The sequence below is a fragment of the Mus caroli genome, chromosome 6, assembly GCF_900094665.2.
Source record: "Mus caroli chromosome 6, CAROLI_EIJ_v1.1, whole genome shotgun sequence".
In the NCBI taxonomy this organism is placed as follows: Eukaryota; Metazoa; Chordata; class Mammalia; order Rodentia; family Muridae; genus Mus; species Mus caroli.
In genome coordinates, this window is record NC_034575.1 from 77,870,635 (window position 1) to 77,877,617 (window position 6,983).

The 6,983-nt window shown below is 41.5% G+C and overlaps 1 non-coding gene across 1 annotated transcript; it reads left to right on the forward strand.

Moving 5' to 3' along the window:
- The first annotated feature begins 1,662 nt into the window (after positions 1-1,662).
- LOC115031436 lies at positions 1,663-1,822 on the forward strand. Its single transcript, XR_003837061.1, has one exon. It is a non-coding gene; the product is annotated as a U1 spliceosomal RNA (small nuclear RNA).
- The last annotated feature ends 5,161 nt before the right edge of the window (positions 1,823-6,983 follow it).

Consider the following 6,983-nt stretch of genomic DNA (forward strand, 5'->3'; position numbering starts at 1 on the left):
ATGGATTTCTGCCCTCTCCACCTCCTATCTTTGCCTATGACTCCTTAGAGTGCAGACAATGATGCCCAGTTTAAATGAGTTCTGGGAAACTGGACTCAGGTGCTCACACTTCTATAGGAAGTCTTAGCATCCACTGAACCAACTCTACAGCCCCAGTACATGCAATATTTGATAGAACATAATCTCTTTCTCTGTCTTTGTCTCTGTTTCTGTGTATGTGTGTGTGTCTGTCTCTGTCTGTCTGTACCTGTCTCTCTTTCTCTCTGTCCAGGATTTTCTCTCTTTCTCTCTCTCTCTCTCTCTCTCTCTCTCTCTCTCTCTCTCTCTCTCTCTCTCTCTCTCTCTGTGTGTGTGTGTGTATGTGTGTGTGTTGTGTATATGCACACCCTTAAAATATTTCTAGATCCAAGTTTGCTAACACAATATTCACAAATAAGCCATGAAATTTCATTCAGTAGCTCTAATATTTTTCTGGAAATCAGTGAAAACTTAATCTCTGTTTTCGTCCACTGCAAGCAGGCAGGTTATCTGAAACAATGTGGATCTTGACATTTAATCTTTCCTCTCATTTTCCCATGTACCATTTCCACATACAGATGTTTTTGGTAATTAATCATTAATCCAGACACATTATTTTGAGAGGATTTTGATGCATTCTCACGCAGCCGACAATGATAAAGGGGAAAATGCATGCCTACTTCTAAGTGTGTGTATGTTTGCTGGGAAGTGGCTCAGGTCAAAACTGTACTTCAGTATTTACTTAACTGAAAATGAATGACTACAAGAAAGCATGGTAACAATGGTAAGAATGGTAATTAACCACCACCTTTGGCACTGATTGGTCACTATGATAGTTGTTTAATAATATATATACTTCACTGCTTCACTGCTTTCTAGAGCTGGGAAGATGACTCAGAGTCTAAAGATTTTACTAAGCAAGCATGAGGACCTGGCCTCAGAATCCCAGCACCCACACATAAAGAAGAGCCTGACAACATTCACATAAAAGCCCAGTGCTCAAGGTCAGACACAGGAGGATCCCTGAGGCTTGTTGACCAGCCAGTCTATACAAGTCAGTGAGCACCAGGGTCGGAAAGAAACCCTGTCTTCAAAAGTAAGGTAAAAAAGCAACTGGAAAAGGTACCTGACATCAATCACTGGCCTCCATATTCACCTATATACATGAGCACACATGTATACACACATATGAACACCTACACACAAGATAAATGAATGATAGATGCATGCATGGGTAGATAGATAGATAGATAGATAGATAGATAGATAGATAGATAGATAGATAGATAGATATACAGGTAGAATAATTGATGCCCAACTCTTTCAGGGACTTTTCTTACACACACACACACACACATCCATATATATATATATATATATATATATATATATATATATATATATATATCTTTAAAACTCCCTGGAGATTCAACATCTGCAATATATTTACAGGTAGCCCACAAGCTCTGCTACAGTTTCTGATACCCATGAAGTTTATGGAGAAGTTGTAAAATCTATCCATTCTCTTTACTTAGAGTTCTGCAAAAGTTTAGCCTTCATAGGTGGAAAAGCATAGGTCACTGCTAGAGATAGAAGAGAAATTTGTTGCAGGGAATGGCTAAGAGGCACTTAAAGAAATGTTCAATACTTACCTGGCAGGGGAGATATCATGATCATGAAGGTGGTTTTCCCAGGGTGAGGCTTATCCATTGCTTATCCGGATGTGCTGACACCTGCGATTTCCCCAAATGCGGGAGACTGCATAATTTGTGGTAGTGGGGGACTACATTCACACTCTCTCCCGAAGAAAGAAAAAAAAAAGAAAGAAAGAAACATTCAAAGTCCTTGGTCATCAGGGAAATGCAAATCAAAACTACCCTAAAATTCCACCTTATCCCAATCAGAATGGCTAAGATCAAAAATTCAATTTACTACACATGCTGGTCAGGATATGGAGAAAGAAGAACACTCCTCCACTGCTAATGGGATTATAAATTGGTACAACCACTATGAAAATCAATCTGGAGATTCCTCAGAATATTGAAAATAGATATATCTACCTGAAGACCCAGCTATCTACCTCAAGACCACTCTTGAGAATATACCCAAAAGATGCCCCCACCATACCACAAGGATACATGTTCCACTATGTTTATAGCAGCCTTATTTGTAATAGCCAAAATCTGGAAACAACCCAGATGTCCCTCAAACAAAGAATGGATGTAGAAAATGTGGTTCATTTACATAATGGAATATTATTCAACTATTAAAAACAAGGGCATCATGAATTTTACAGGCAAATGGATGGAACTAGAAAATATCAGGCTGAGTGAGGTGACCCAGACCCAAAGAACATGCATGTATGTACTAACTGATAAGTGAATATTAGCCAAAAAAAAATACAGAATACCTAGGAAACAACACACAGACCTTAAGAAGTGTAACAAGCAGAAAGGCCCATGTGAGGATGCTTCAATCCCATTAAGAAGGGGAAGAAAATAATCAGTGGAGGCAGAGGGGGGCACCTGAGTACGAGAGGAGAGGAGAAGGGAAGGGGAAAGGGGGAACAGGATCAGGTATGAGGGGACAGGAGAGAAGCCCAGACAGCCAGGAGAATGAATGAAAATATGCAGCCTCAGGAGGTGGGAGATGGGGGGACCCTCTAGAAAGTACCAGAGACCTTGGAGACAAGAGACTCTCAGGACTCGATTGGGGGGGTTGAGTTTAGACAAAATGCCTTACAGTGGGGAGAGGTAATTCAAAGAGTCCACCTTCAGTAGATTGGGCCTCAAGTGGAGGAACAGGGTTACTAATTCACAGTCAAAATACCCAACAATTGGACTGAAGTGGGTAGCCCCTATGATGGAATTAGAGGAAGGATTGATGAAGCTGAAATGGAGGCTGATCCCATAGGAAGATCAACAGTCTCAACCAACCTGGACCCCATCAAGTTTCCCAGAGCCTGAGCCAACAACTAGGCAACATAGAAGAGCTGGTCCAAGGCCCCACCCTTGGCACATAGAGAGCAGAGGACTTTCTGATCTGACCTCAGTGGGAGAAAATGAGCATAATCCTCAAGAGATTTGAGGGCCCTGGGAAAGGGAAGTTCTGGTGGGGGGAACACCTTTTCAGAGGCAAGGAGGAGAAATGGGATAAGGAACAGGGGGAGGGGGAACTGGGGAGGGACAACACCTGGAATGTAACTAAATAAAATAATTAAATTTAAAAAATTAGAAAAAAAGAGCATTCTCTGCTAAGGTATCAAGTATCATTAAAATCACCCAGTGCACTTGCTGAATAGTTAATGTGCAGTAGAGTGTCAGGGATACAGGATTCTTGAGGAGTATGCCAGGATAAATGAGTTGAACAATACATCTCCTCTTAGTGGACCTACACATCTCTCTATTTTAATCAAAACAGTTGTGCTTTGCTAATATTGAGTTCAGGAGCAACTTGTCAGGATGAACTAGCATCCCAACACAGCAAACAGAACATGGGACTCTCAAACCCCTCCCATGGAAGAGAGAATAAATTAAGTCTTGTCTCTCTAACCAAGATTGGATGGTATAAGACCTCCTGTGGAAAATTTTAGAAACAAGAATGAAGATAGACTATTAAACCAACTCCTAATGATTTAGCATCACACCCATAGATTATGTTTCTCTCAACCCTCATCAGAGAAACTTCTCTTTATAGTGATTGACACAGAGGACTACAACTGATCAAGATGCAGAGAATAAGAGGCTGCAGAACACTTGGTCTTGAATGGGACATCTACATCACATCATTTCACCCAAAGGATCGTAGTAAAAGAGAAAACAGAAAGGTTATAAGAGTCATGAGAAAGAGTGTTTTCTGAAAGTAACAGATCAGCTGCCATATGAACTCACAAGTGTGGTCACAGCATGCGTAAAATCTACACAGACTCATGTCAGGGAAAGTTCCAGCATGGAGAGGAGATGTAGACACAAAGTCCCATCTCTAGCTAAGTAGTTATTGGAAGGTGATAGCTTCTGAGAGACGAGGGAGTTTTCTGTAAGAGTGTGTCGCTAGTGGTAGGCCACCCTCCGGAGACAGCCACACATCCAGGAGTGTGAGGATGGTGCAAACTGTACCAGATGGATTTAAAAAAGAATAGGATACAAAGTTGAGTGGCTAGAAAAGGAGAGATGGATTTTGGAAAAGTGAGTGAAAGTGAACAAGGTGTGTTGTATGAAACTGTCAAAGAATCAATGAAAAGAAGAACAATGTTAGGAGTCACTTTGGCATAACCTTGAGAGGGTGTAATGTTTTCATTTTCTCTTCTTGAAGAATGAAATGTTAAGTCCAAGCAAGAGTGCAGGGGTTAGAGGTTTATGGTCTTTGGAGGAGTGACCATGGAAAATAGTAAAGAAAGATATGTGCAAACAAATCTTCAAAGCCTGGTAGAATGAAAAGATCTTCAGCACCCTAATGGGGAGAAAGAAGGTTTTGCTGTGCTAGCCAGTGGTTTGCCATGGATAGTTTTTTCCTGGTGGAAGATAGAGATCTAACATTAAAGAGTTTAACCACACAGAAATGGTATCAATTACTACAACATTAGACATCACAATAAGAGAGACATGTGTAATTTAGGCATTTGAACTTGGTGTTTTGGGTTTGTGAAATCAAATGGCATTCAAACTTACAAGAGCCACACAGCTTTGCTTCTGTGCAGAGCTTTGAGTTCTTCTTATGGTCAGTTAAGTGTTTAGTGTTATTCCTTGCCACCCCCCACTTTAGTCTAGAATGGAAGATATCTCTGAATCTGAAGGAGGAAGAATTTACAAAAATAAATGGCACATCAATTAAGGTAAAGTTAGTTTGTAGAGGGAAGTGCCCATGTTTGAAAGTGATGTCTAATTGAGTGGCAGACAAAGTGATGAATCAGAGAAAGATTTGACAGACTAGGCTATGGCCAACTCTCAGAAGAGAGAGAAAAGAGAAGCTACATGAGAAAGCAGTGCTGAGAAGGAGGCAGTTTTACCAGGAGAGTTTTACAGAGACAGGTTACAGAGAGAACAAGCTAGACACACATGAAGACAGAACAAGCCAGAGAATGAGGAACCAGAAGATTAGAACAGATTGCCAAAGTTAGTATGAGGCCAAGCAGAGCAATTCAGTCAGAAGCTGAGAGAAGCCAAATTGATTCAATCATTTTGGATAGGAGTTTTAAGTCAGACAGCTCAGTTTTACCAGCCAGCCAGAGTTTGGAAAGAACTAGAAAGGGTGAGCTTATACAGCAGTAGCTCTCAGAAACTGAAAACATTCTAGGCCTACATCAGATTAGAGGCTAGAGGCTTCCAGGACTAGGCAGTAAACCTCAGAGGTAACAATTACATCAGGCAAATGAAAGTTACTTTTACAAGCTTCCCCCTACAATGAATGGGAACAAATACAGAGACCCACAGCCAGACCTTATGCAGAGAATGAGACCTTGGAACACTCACATCTAAGTGGGAGGCAACTCTCAAACCCTTGCCCTCAGAACTCCAGGAACCCCTCTCAGAAGAGAAGGCAGAAAGAATTTGGAGATGTGAGCTCTCAGCTATTCCTGTTGGCATGCCCTTGCTCTGCCATCATGGATTCTACACTCTCTGAAACTGTAAGGCCAATTAAACACTTTATTTTATAATTTGCCTTGGTCATGGTGTTTTACCACAGCAATAGAAAAATAATGAACACAATATACCTAGATGAAATTTGACTAGCTGCCTAGTTTCTGTTACTGTGAACTCACCCATAATGATAGACTGTTCCTTTATCTATGAGCTAAAATAAACCTTTTGCTCTTTTAATATCTTTTCTAAGAGTATATCACCAAAGCAACTAGAAGAAAAAACTAAGAAACTGTTACTAGTTCTTATAAGTGGAGATTTTCTCAAAGTACACATTAACATAAAAGTATATATTATAAAAAGCACATATTAATTATGCAAAAAAAAGCAGACACTTATAAAAACTGTATTTTCTTCTATACCTACACTGGAATTGCAATTAGGGTTGTGTGGGTGTTCCTACAATACATGCACATGTACCAACACATAGACACACATACAAGTAGGAAAGGTATGCCTCTCCATGTGCATTTTCAGGTCTTATGTTTCATGTAAAAACAGCTTGTAAAAGTAGAAAACTTGGCAGTAACAAGAAGGTCATCACAGTGTCACAGGGTGGTGCTGATGGGAGTGGAGGTTAAAAGTAAAGTCAGGACACATCCAGACATGGATGGGGAAAGGTGCCCAGAGACCTGCTCTTTGCTGAACCCTATTGGCAAACCATAGACACATAAAGCCTCTGCTTACCACCAGGCAACACAGTGAGGTTGTTGGAAGACATTCAAAGACCTACCTACCAGCATGTCATGGAGTATGGGCAGGGAGAAATGCCCAGAGACCTGCCTGAGACACCTAGATGCCCATTTACCACTTTACCATGCACTGCAGACAGGAAATGCTGCTCAACCATATGGCTTGCCTGAAACAGGAGACACTACTATGTGCAAATGTGTGGTAGCCAGATGGGGGAGAAGGAAAGTAGACCAGTTTGATCCTTGTGAAGAGAAATGGAACTGGAGACACAAGAATGGAGACAAGTAGCCCATTATGAGTAGCCAACAGGCCACCTAGAGATATAGTGAAGTCCCATCCCAGTATGTGCTGCTGCCGAAGGCCATGTCTGGGTTTGTAGCTATAGGGCTACAGGGATTGGTATTAATGCCTGTGGCTCATTTTACCACTAGAGACTCTGAGGACAGGCAGGCCTGGTCTGGGTAGCTGCATAGGACAACATGGATGCCCAGGGGGCTGAGCTGAACTGGCCCCATCCCTCACTGACTGTGGACCCATATCTCACCACCAGCAGCACTAAGGAGAATGAGCCTTTGCCTTGCCTGGGCAACACAGTAGAGCTTGCCCTGATGTTGAAGGCATGGGTGAGCCAGTCCA